The 12,615-nt window shown below is 40.0% G+C and overlaps 1 protein-coding gene across 2 annotated transcripts in view; it reads left to right on the top strand.

The window, feature by feature from the left end:
* Window positions 1–2,069: 2,069 nt before the first annotated feature.
* The window catches only part of LOC147254197 (leucine-rich repeat and fibronectin type III domain-containing protein 1-like protein), a 198,988-nt gene continuing 188,442 nt past the window's right edge, over window positions 2,070–12,615 (top strand). For both annotated transcript variants that reach the window (XM_086215782.1, XM_086215780.1), the window contains exons 1-2: window positions 2,070–2,086; window positions 2,631–2,708. The gene's annotated coding sequence lies outside the window, so the exon portion shown is untranslated. The remainder of the gene's footprint in view (window positions 2,087–2,630; window positions 2,709–12,615) is intronic.

Raw genomic sequence — 12,615 nt, 5'->3', positions numbered from 1 at the left:
CAGTAAGAATATAACATTAAAAGCAGACCTGTTTGTTTTCTGTGGTAAAACTAGATCGTCCAAACAAACTTCTGAGGGAAAGCTCAGTGGGATGAAAGCTTGCCTAGTTGTGTGTTCTGTGCATGAAAACAAATATACAAACTAAAGATGTTAGCTCATTTCCCTAATGGACATCGTAGATATCCTCAGAAGCACTACACATGTTTTTTGTGGCAGCCATTTTTAGAGTACCCTCCAAATGACCATTTCAGAAAAGTCTTTTTCATGTTTGTGTAGTTACAGCTGATGAGCAGCGGGATGGTGAAGATAGAGACAAATCAGTCTTAAAGAAAGATGGATCGCTTTCACAGAGTGCTGCTGAGCATTCCGACTGTTGCTAAAACGTTTGTGGGGGTGATATCTATCACGCAGAGGAAGACTGATTAGCTGCTTCTAATGAGAACAAACATGCCGAACATCTTCTTCTCTTCTTTCTTCCTCTAATTTTTAATTTTCTGTCAGCACTCCTTCTGCCATGTTGATCTCATTCCATGAATGCCTCAGTGGAATTCAGGTGCATGGTTTTAATGCTGCCTTTAACAGGAGGCAGACAGCTGTATGGCAGTGGATATATACATACATATATATATATATTTAAAAAAATATATACATATATATACACACACATATATATATATATATATATATATATATATATATACACACACACATATATATATATATATACACACACACACACGTATATATATGTGTGTGTATATGTATATATGTATGTATATATATATACATACACATATATACATACATACATATACTGTATACACAAATATGTATATACACATACATACATATATACTGTGCACACACACACAGACACACACACACACACATATATATATATGCACACACACACACACGACAATGTAACAAAAAAGCTTGATGTGCATTTATTTTTATAAGTCATTGTCAAAGTGGCAGTGAATGGACACATTGCGGGTGGACCCAGACCTAGGTTCTGATAAGAATACCACTGCATTTATTAATAACATTTATCAGTACAGATGCAAATAAGTCATATTTTTACAGTCCTCTCCCTCCAGCGAGTTTCAGTGGGAGACTGAGAGTGAGTGTTAAACCGCCTACATTGCACCAGGGATGCCAACAGCAGTGCATAAAGGTGCAATGATTTCACTTCTTAATCATTACATACAACTAGGAGCAGTAATTCTGAATACTTCCTAAAAATGAACCTCCGTTTCTTATACTGAGGGTCCTTGTCTGTGTTTCTCTGTATGCAGGACCACGTATAGCCTGTTGCATTGAGACATCTTACTCTAATTGAACGGCCTGGCCCAATTACCTGAACTTTTAATCAGGACACTAGAATATCTATGACGCAGCAACCCCTTGGATGATGTTCTTAACAATTCAGATCTCAATTTGTTGTCATTTGATCAATTTTAAGGGTACAACAATTGATAATTTAGAGTGGTTTAATGATTGAGCATTTTAAAGAACTGCATTTTCATTATAACTGAGATACTGTTAAAATGATATTATATTGTTGCGCTTAACAAGAATGTATGTACAGCAGTTCTTCACTCCATTCTTAGCCAGTTTGTGTGTCCTTTTTTGGGGGAAATAATCCCCACCATCACTGGCCTGCCAGATTATTTTGATAATCTGACATTTGAAATTAATTTGCAAAAGTGCTGAATGACAGTCAAAAGATTCCGTTGCTTAGAATAAGCCCACATGAGGTGTCTGGTTTGAAAGATCTTTGCATCGAGTATGTGTTCTTAAACCTTCGCTTTTGTCATTTCCTGTTCAATTTGAAGTGCACCTCCCTCTTCTGTGCTTGTGTGTTACTTCCTTGTCTTTGTCTGTTTCCCGCCTTTTTTTTTGAGTCTGTAATCAGCTGTGTCTTGTAAATGAATCTGTCCTCTCCCAGTGCTTCTCATCCTATCAGCTCCTTCGCTGCCCTCATGTTGTCTCACCTGGTTCTTGTTGTGTCATTAGTAGAGTTTGTATTTAGGTTCAGTTTCTCGTCTGTTTGTTCTTCAGCTTGTTTGCAGTCCTGTGATTTGTGAGTCGTCTTCTCTTTTTGTTTGCCTGTTCACCTTTCATTTGTTTTTTTGAAAAAAAATAAACCTTTGGCTCATGTCCAGTCCTGCCTGTTTCCTGTCTCCGTGTACGGATCCTCCTGCTTTCACTTGTGCTACCTGACAGATTACTGTTGACGCTGTCAAATGAAATGTAACTTTTAACAATCACCATTTAAACACAGGAACAAAACCTGCGGCTGAATTGAGTAGACGGCGATAATCACTTGCTTTGCATGTTTCTGAAGAACACCGTGACTCAAACACTGTAGACGTACGGCATGATTCTCACCTCTCAGGGGAGTTGAGACAATGTGCCAATTATAATCTGCACTAAATTGAATTAAAATAAGCAACTCACAAATTAGAAGGCTCTTCTGTGTAGTGACTGGTCTTTGTGAAGTTTGTCTAAAGTCATGTCTTGTAGCATTCGCCTGTCCAGACACTGCAGATGTTAATTAAGTCCTGGTTACATTCTAGCCTATTTACATTTAATGCAAATGTTCATTGATATACATGGTCCCTCAGGGTCGGAGCCAAGGCCACCGTGACCAAGACGGGAGTGTACAGAGATCAAGTCAAGACCAGAGCCAGCACGTGGTCTCGGTAAGGGTTCTGTTGCAATACTTGCAGACTGCAAAGTGCTTTTTCTGTCAAAGTTTGCAAAATCTTTTGGGGTTTAGTCAAATTAGATTATGTACGAATTAGCTGGCGTCTTCCGTCACTGACAGCTGAAGTGTGCGTTGAGTTGTGAAGGCAGAGCAGCTGTTAAACAGCAAAGATTCTTAGAGGTCCAAAGTTAACTCGTCAAGGTTTTGTTTGCAGTTGACATACCCAGTGTGTGAAGAGGGAACTTCTTTGACTAACCAGTGATGTGATGAGTTACGTAGCAATAATGTTACACTTGCGACTACCCTAACCAAGTGAGGGATTTGTAACTGCGGTAACTATTAAGACTTTTTGGACTTGTCGTTTGACTCCAAAGTGATGCAAGAAATACAAACCATAAACATACAATGCACCAGTGCTATCCGATGAAATCAACGTTTCTGGATTTCTACAGGAAATCAATTAGCAACTCAACAATAGAGAAGCTGCTCGGAGGAAACTTTCTTGTTGTTTTTGTGTGAGCTTTTATTTACCACCGAACACTTTTGCCTCCCTAAGTGTTCTGAGCTCTGATGCCAGAAAATTCCTCTTTTCCTTTTTCAAAATTTAACTAGTTATTTTAACTTCTTTTATCTGCTCAGTTTTTGGGGATTATTCTTCTTTGGATAAAAATGGAACTCATTTTGGTCTCATCTCCCTTCCCATATGGCTCTCTCTCCACTCTTCTCTTTCCAACCCTCCTCTAATCCTATCGTCTCTCCTCTCTTCTCGATTTTCCTCTTTTCCCTTTCTTCTCTTCTCCGTTACTGTCCCATCTTATCCTCTATTTTCTCATATCCTCACCTCCCCCTTATCCCCTTTTCTCCTTGACTGCCCTCCCCTCTCCCTTCACCACCCCTCCCCTTCTCTCATATTTTGGCTTTGATCCTCCTAGGCTCTCCTCTTATTTGTTCTCCTGTCTTCACTTCATCTCTCTTCGCTCACTCCTCTCACAAACTCATCCTTTACTCATCCCACATCCCCATCCATGGCTCTTCTTCAGTGTTCCACACTACCCACTAACTCGCATATACCTGGTAATATTCCTTCATGTATCTTATTTCATACTTCCCTCTCGTTCTACTTCATCTCCTTTTCCATCCACTTCCACTTCTTCCCCTCTTGACCTTTTATTTCTCAACTTCTCTCATCTGACTCAGTCTCTTGTCCCAAAGTGACATGTCTCTAAACAGAGAAGTGGGGAAACAAAATCTTAACAAAGCCTGGGGATCTGCCCTGCCAGTCCCGTCTGTCTGCTCATCTATTCATTTGTTTGTGTTCCTCCCTCCCTCCCTCCCTCCAACACTGGTGGGTGTCTAACTGTCTGCCCCCAGCCTGCTCACCAGTATACACACACACACACACACGCATGCGTGCGCTCTCAAACACACACGCACATGCACACATATTCATGCACACACAAGCTCTGATTGGGACTTGGTAGAGCGTTAAATTACAGCCTCGCCAACACTGCTGTGAGGGAATCGCTCTGCGCTCTGCTTGCTGTCTCTTATCCTCTCCTCCTCTCACCCTCTCCCTCTCCTCTTCTTCTTTTATCTCATCTGATCTTCCTTCCCCCTCTGAGTATTCTCACCTGTTGTTTTCCACTTTTTCTTTGCTACTTTTCTCTTTTGTATTTGAATCACTGATTACTTTTTTGTCTCATTCTATTTCAGTGCATACACCTGTTTGGCACACCTGTCCTCTCTCTCATCCCACCCATTATCACTTTTTCTTGCGTCATTATTTTACCTCTTCTGGTTTCTTCTATCCTTTTTCATGTTACAATAGGCCTTGCCCACTTTTCAGACCCATCCTTTCTGTCTTGGCTCCTCAAAGCTCGCTGCTTTCCTCATTTCTTTCTCCAAGTCATTTTCCTTTATTTCCCATATCACTCACCATCTCTCTCTCTCCCTCCTGTGTTTCATATTAATATTCTCCTTTCTAACATCCTCCCATTCTTTCTCCTCGCCTTCTCTTGCTCCCCTCTCAGCCCTCATTACCATGTGTGTGTCTGTGTCAGGTTTCATCCTGTCAGTGAAAGGTCAGCAGCAGGGATTTCCCTGGGCATCACAGCTAGCAGCTTTAGCACTCTGCATCACCGGCCTTATGCTGCATATTAATAATAGCAACAGTGCTCTTACCCCCTTAATGCCACCAGCCTGCATATTAAACAGCAAACACCTAGCCCAAAGCTCAAGACACAAAAGCCTTATATAGTGTGATTATTTAAAAGACTAGCGGCTTTAGCACTTATTGTCAACAGCTAACGGCTATAGCATAGCGTCACAGCACCGTCCTTTAAAAGGCCAGCAGCTGTGACAAGGGGGTTAAGCGCTGCTTTGCTTAGAGGACAGCATCTGATTTCACAGCTGCAATGCAATGGATTTTCTGAATGTGATCTAACATATTGACATATGTTCTATATACAGCATTAAAAAAGCACCATGCAATATCCCATTACAGCAGCACTGCAGAGGTGCATACATCAGGGGGATTAATAGTCTCCTAGTAACCTACAATTTGATGCAAAATGTGCTGCCATATGAGATCTTCCAGCGAGGAAATGTTAATGGTCTTGGCAACTGTGTCACAATATAGAGCATTCATGTATATAAATGTAAATAAAGTGCCATGGTTACGTTTATTTATTTATTCATATGTTTATTTTGATATATAGGCCATTAAACAGGATTGGGACAAACTGCTGTCCCGCCACAAAAAACAAATTTAAAGAGAATTCAGCTTTGCAGAGCATAGATGTTTCCAGTACTCACCTTCTTTTATTATCTGACATCGGGAATACTAGCACTAAGATTAATGTAGTGTTCCTTTCAGTTGGAGGTGGCTTTCTCAACTCTAATTCTTATATTTCAACATGTGAATACTGAACTCATATTTGCACATTTTACCATTACTGTGACATTCAAGTATTTACTTTGTTTATAAAAATAATATTGCGCGAAACAATCGTTACACACATTTTGTATAATTTGGAGTCTCTGGATCCGTTGCTCTCAAGGTTGCATGCTGCCGACGTAGGTCCTGCCATGCTGAAGTAGATGGGTTAAAAGATGAAAATCCAAGTCATGGGGGAGGGCCTCTTTTTATTTTTTTAAATCTGAAAATTGAATCGGCATTTTATGCACGATGAAGTCACACCTAAACACACAAGGGCACGTATGTCTTTTATGACATGCTGTTATGATATATTTTTTTCAATTTTTTGGGATTTATAATCCTGAATGATCGATTCCCAACTGCCTGACCTGTAAAGTGTCCAAACTTCAGATCCCTCGATCCCAAATGACCAATCTCACTTCAAATTGACATGGAAAAGTTCCAAAATATGTCACCTTTTCTCCTCTATTTATAAAAGCCCTGTTGCTTTTGCAGGAGTTTTCAGGTGCATGTGTGAATTTACCCGTCCGTTATTTCCACTGATAATCTGAAGATTCCCTGTCACTCTGAATGATTGTTTTTTCAGTTGTTTTTTTTTTTGGGGGGGGGGGGCTTCCCTTGCACATTTTAGTCTTGTTAAAGTTTGCAACTTTTGCATCCATTCAATGTTGGCTGCTAAAGTGGATTATAAATTAACAACTGTAAATATAATTCTGATATGATTAGTGATCACTTTAGGTGTCCGTCTGTGCCTGTTAACAAGGAAAAACAGCATGCAAGATATCTGTGTACTATAAACGCAGTTGCAGAGACTCAGACAATCTGATATGCCAGGGTGAGAACACCGCAGTAAAATTGCATGTAGTCAGTAAGTGTCAGCGCACAATGGTGACGCTCCACTAATAGCAAGAGACGATGTTTGCTGGCCCAGCTCTTTGAATGTGAGACATTCAGGTGTGACAGGAAATGAGACACTGCCTCCCCACTCCGAGCAACAAGTATAAAACTTGGTAAAACTCCAGAGACCATAACAAAGAAAACAGTCCTATAAACAAATGAACAAGATTGAAAGGCCTGTTATAAGGAAGAAAAACATTGTTTTTAATCAAATGTTACAAAAGAACGTTGTTATGGCCAAGTGAAAATGCCCCCCAGCAATACAAATGAGCAAATACAACTCGGAGTGAAGTAAAATTGATAGTGATATCCATTTTCTCCTGCACTGTAGCAGCAGTTAATCAAATACAGGAATGTTTCATTTAGTGTAGGTTAATATAGCTTAGCCTTGTCTCAGCGTCCCTAATGAAAGATCTCTGGGGATGCAATCAGTTTGGTGTGAGTGTAAGAGTTTAGGGTTACAGGGAAGGGCTTTGGCCACCAAGAGAACATGCATTTCTTTGATCCTTTCTTCACTAATTACACTGGGTTGGAATCTGAAGCTGACGTGTCCCCGAATGCCCCTTGTCTGTTAGCTGAGAAGTCATTTAGCACTCCGTATCTACAGACGCAGCCGTATTGCATTCCTGAACAGATATATGGCGTTAGCAGACACTGTTATTATCATATAAATCCTCCTTTCTTGAGGATTATAATATTCATTTGTTGGTTTTTTTTTGGAGGGAGAGATTTTTCTTAGTGGTCATTTGGATGCTGAGACAGAAAATGTATGAATATGTTGTATAGGTGTGCCTAATGTCAGAGGGAGTTGAACAATTTATGATTCAAATTGCTGAGGAAGGTGTTGCATATTTCTCAGCTGAAAGAGGATGTCAGCCTCAACTAAGTCCCCGTTTGTCATCTGACTATTCATACATTCCTGCGTCTGAGGCTCCACATTACCAATGCATTACCCAGCGGCACGGCTAATGTATTAAAAGGTGACGGGGCTGTGTAGATACATAACTGCTGAGAGACAAAAGACAAATACAGCAACTCCTGCAAGATGAACACAGGCATATATTAGCATCACTCAAAGATACCTAAATGCCACCAGCAATTTAAATAAAAGGGGTAAAAATGCGGGTGGGTCTCCAACCCAGGGGAGGGATACCTCGACTCTGTCACTCACATCAGGGCTGAAGAATGAGGACAGCAGCAACGGGAAGAGCCTGTATGTCAAAAACAACATGTACGTGATTAGTCAGACCTGATATCGACCTCCTGACATGTGCACCTCATTTATCCTAACAACAAGAAAAAAAAGTCCATGAATTAAATATCGAGTTTTGTAACAGAGAAAGGTAAATGTGGCAGAGCTTAAAACAGGAAGTGGTATGAGTGTGTGAAGGAGAATGACATCAACTTTATTAGGTTAGTTATGTAATGACTGCCCTGAAGAAACGTGTGGCCCATTATTGAATCTGAACAAATCAACCCATCGGCATGAGGAGAAACAGTGTTTGCTGCTTGAATTTTGTCCTACATTTGCAAGTCAAACGGTTGATTGTTTTAATTGCAGTCTTTTCTATAGCTTAGCGGGAGGACGGGCATTGAAGGATTCATGCCTCCATTATCACTCTTTATTATGACCTTATACTGGGCAAGTTGGTTGTAGCTAACACAGAAAAAAAAAGACGTGTAAACATGCAAGAAACACTGCAGATAAAAGAATAGAAACAATAGTGTAGAACTTAACCCAGAATTCCCTGTTCTGCCTTCCTTAGAAAGAGGAGGGTCAATGTCTGATGGAACAGTTCAAGGTCCCCTTCTAACGACTCCGAGGCATGTGTTTGTCACCTATAATCTACTTATTGTTTCTAACAATCAGGGTATTTTTGTGTTTACCACCAATCCAGCAGATGATGGAGCCTACATGCACCCCAATATGGGATTTGTAGAACAACTCCATCTAGGATCATCTCATTAAATCCTCTTTGTTTTCTTAGGTGACTTTCAAGTGCTTAGTTCGGCTTTAATGAACCTCAGCGCGGTTTGTCTGGTTTGTTCAGGCTGATGTGAACCATCGCACCAAAACAAGGGGCTCTGTTAGCATCCAAGCGAAATGTAGGGAAGTCTGTTTGAGGAGTGTAAGGAGACAGACCAAATAAGTTCATTCCATGGGACACAGTTTTTTCCATGTGTTCACTGTGTCGTGTGTATTCCCCAAGCATGAGACAGCGAGGGACAGATGGGAGGAGGAAGCGATGATTTAAAAAAAAAAAAACTTTACTCATGATGAAAGCGCAAACAGTAAATGAACATGAAAAAGCAAACATTATTGTCATTGAACTTTTTGTGACACGACAGATCCATTTTTATTTCAACACTGGAAAGGAAAAGGCCTGGAACACTGTTGAGGGAGTGGATGTGAACAGGTTGATAACACATTTTATAACGTGTAAATGTGTGTGAGACAGCTGGGAGATCAGAAACATTCAGCTGATTTGCTGAATCATTCTGAAGAGTCAACAACTGCTGAGTCATGGCTGTTGGCTCGACCGGTTCGCCAGTTGCTCCACCCTACCTGAGTTTTTTTTTACTTCCGGACATTTCTTCGGGGGTAGTTATCAGGGCAAAAACCTTCAAAACTAATTGACATTCCCTTCAGCTTCAGTTTACTCAGTGAATGAGATGGTGAATCATCATATTACCTTCATCACTGACACGCAGATGTTTGCATTTAGCTCGCAGATCCACTGCAACTGCATAGCTGCTAACGTGGAAATGTGAAAGTAAAAGGAAACTCTGTACGCATAGGTATTAGTATTTCCTTTTCCAGTATACATTCTCGCTGTCATAAAACAGGAATGATGACCTGTGTCTCTTTTAAAATTTCGTCATTTTTCAGAGCAACTTCAATTCCAAATCAGTTCACATCTCAAACAAGAAAGAAAGCGATGCTGTGCGTTGTTTAGTTTTTTTCAAGGGGAAATGGAGCTGCTAAAACTAAATACCATTCTCAGTTAATTAGATTTAATGAGAAGGTGCAAAGGGAGCTTTTGTTTTTTTGGAGACACATTCCTCATGCCAAATGAGAAATTATTTGGTTTTTAATCAAAGGACCATGGACACAGCATATCAGCACCGGCAGCCTTACTCAATAAACTGGGCTCCCGTGGGCCAACTGAAAGGATACTATTATCTACTGTACTTTCACTTCTAGTGGTTTTAGCTTATTGGGTGGGAATTGTAGGTTAAGATTGTGTGGGCAGCATGTTTCCTCCCTGTGAGTGGATCTATGTGTGAGCATACAAAAAAGATCTGTGAATTCCTGTGTGCACTCATGAATTGGTGTGTGTGTGTGTGTGTGTGTGTGTGTGTGTGTAAGCAACAGTAGTGCAGATACGTTCACTGCCCTTGAAGCGTGCATCGGTAGCTGGGGAGCCACTATTTACTGTTTACAAGGCAGGCATTTAAAACTAAATGTATTCAGAAAGGGGGACTGAGGATTCGCTTCAAGTGAAAAACTGGGGAAAAAAAACTGTTTAAAAAATTGAGGGAAAACCAAATATAAAGACACACATTTGATTTCTGACGTTCTGTATGGATTTTTTTTTTTTGAGCGAGAGAGTGCGTGTGTGTCAAAGTGCAACTCTTCGCTATGGAAATCTGTTTCAGAGGTCGTCTGTACCTGGGGGCGATAATGCAAATAGAATTCAACACCACGTACAGGGTAACATGCTCAGTTTGAAAATGAACAGTTTCTTCAATCAATGCAGACAGTTATGTCACTCCTGGTGTCACGCAGTGCAGTTCATGGTCTTGAGTTAATTTCATTTTTACTAAAGATAGTAGTTTTGGGCAGCACGGTGGTGCAGTGGTCAGCACTGTCGCCTCACACCAAGAAGGTTCTGGGTTCGAGTCCTGGCTCAGGCACAGGATCTTTCTGTGTGGAGTCTGCATGTTCTCCCTGTGCCTGCGTGGGTTCTCTCTGGTACTCCAGCTTCCTCACACAGTTCAAAGACATCAAGAGGGGACGAGGCTGATTGATACTCTAAATTGACCGTAGGTGTGGCTGTGAGCGTGAATGGTTGTCTGTCTATATGTGTGATGGACTGGCAACCTGTCCAGGGTGAACCCTGCCTCTTGGCCGAAAGCTTCTGGGATAGGCTCCTTAATAGGAATAAGCGGAACAAAAAGGGATGAATGGATATTAATTAAAATGAATAAAATAATCTGCTCCTGTAATTTGGGTTCTAACTTTGTCCTCTGCTGTCCAGGTAAAACCGTATTGAAGGTAGCGCATTCATTTTCAACAATTTTCGATGAGCCAGTTAGTGCTAAAACTCTCAATCAGCTACATCTGGGCTGAACTGGAGGATTAGTTTAAGCAGCTAATTGGAGCCTTGAGCGTTACTCCCCTCTCCTATCACCTGCGTATCCACACAGCATGGATGGATGGATAATAGTTTTGCAGGTACAGACACAAACACTTTTTAAAATTTCAATAGAAGAACATGGTAAATAACCTTGTATGATCCTAAAATGTGGCTTTTTTTTTTTTTTTGCAATTGAACTATTATAAGAAATGGCAGATGATAATTATTGTTCAGTGTGCATTTCTGGGGAAGGGGTCACATCCTCAGTGTAAGTGCATGAGGCTGCTCAGGACGCACCGGAGCAAGAGGACATGTCATGTTGTGGGGACATACCTCTATCATACATCACATTATGTTTGACCAGCCCTTTTTATGGACAAAAAGAAATACCCCATTATCTGAATCATTAAATTTTAGGGTGTAGGCTTGGATGAGTTTATGTTCTGGTTGGGGTGATCCCAAGAAATGAATGTAAGCTAGGTGTGTGTGTGTGTGTGTGTGTGTGTGTGTGTGTGTGTGTGTGTGGGGGGGGGTGTTGGAAGTGCAGACTCCCAAAAATGTTCTACCAGCACTTGTAGCGAAGATTCATCTCCAAATCGTACGTGCCCTACATGCAGTAACTACTGAATCATTGAGATGAAACATTAGGCTTCACATTTTGTAAAACAAAAATGTTTCTGGTGGAAGAAAGCCTTTTGAAGGGGCTTTTTCATTTACAAACTTGAAACCTCTTCTTTTTTTCTTTTTCTTTAGCTAAACTGCAGCTCCTCAAGTGAGAGAAGTACAGTTTCTATTGTGATGGATGGGACCTTGTCCTTATCAGTTAAGATTTAAATATCTTGCTTGAACTTACTTTTTCACATTGGACTTCTAATTTGTTTAAAACTAAATGTGCGGAGCAAATGCACAGAACAACACAGAAAGATGTGTTTTAAAGCTTGAATGACATCAGAGCTGCAAGCTTTTAATTTGGGAAGGTTCAAAGACAGTTTAATCTGTACTCCCATTGGATCCCATTAATTTTAAGTCAGAAAAATATAAATGTAGTGTATTATTTATATATATATATATATATATATATATATATATATATATATATACACACACACACACACAAAACAAGATGGTGTTTGAAATCAGGTTTTCAAAAATAACAAATAACACCATTTATGATTAAAAGCCAGGAGCTAACAAAAAAAAAATATTAAGAGGAAAAAAAACAAAAAACTTTGAGCTTAAAAATGTGAATTTCCACCCAAATCATTCTAAATTGAATCTCTTGCATGAACTAAATCCTTTAAAAAATCATACAAATCTTGCAATCCATGAATGACTCAGCAAAGACCAAAAGCTGTAAGACAGAAAAATATGTGAAATGAATCTAAACAGCTGGCTGCAGGGTGAGGGGGAAATAGCTCTGACTTGACGAAGCCTGGTGTATAAAGGTTGTGAAAAAATGTAAATGATTCAGTATATCTTTTATTGTTGTGGTGGAATGAAAAAAATGTATTCTGCATTTTTTTCCAACCTTTATGACATAAAAATTCAATTTTTTATGGCTTATGGGATGGTATAACTTGCTGCACATAAGGAATTTCGATAAAGATCCAAGACATTTTTTTTATATTTTTTTTTATTGCTGTGCAGAATGAAAATGTGACAGGAGCAATAAATACCCAGAAACCGCTGGAGGTTCGGCAGGTTAA

Source organism: Aulostomus chinensis, chromosome 10 (assembly GCF_037954235.1).
Source record: "Aulostomus chinensis isolate RoL2024-O1b breed Wild chromosome 10, RoL_Achi_v1.0, whole genome shotgun sequence".
Taxonomy (NCBI): domain Eukaryota; kingdom Metazoa; phylum Chordata; class Actinopteri; order Syngnathiformes; family Aulostomidae; genus Aulostomus; species Aulostomus chinensis.
Note: the sequence above shows the minus strand (reverse complement) of the source record. Positions and strands in the feature narration are given on the sequence as shown.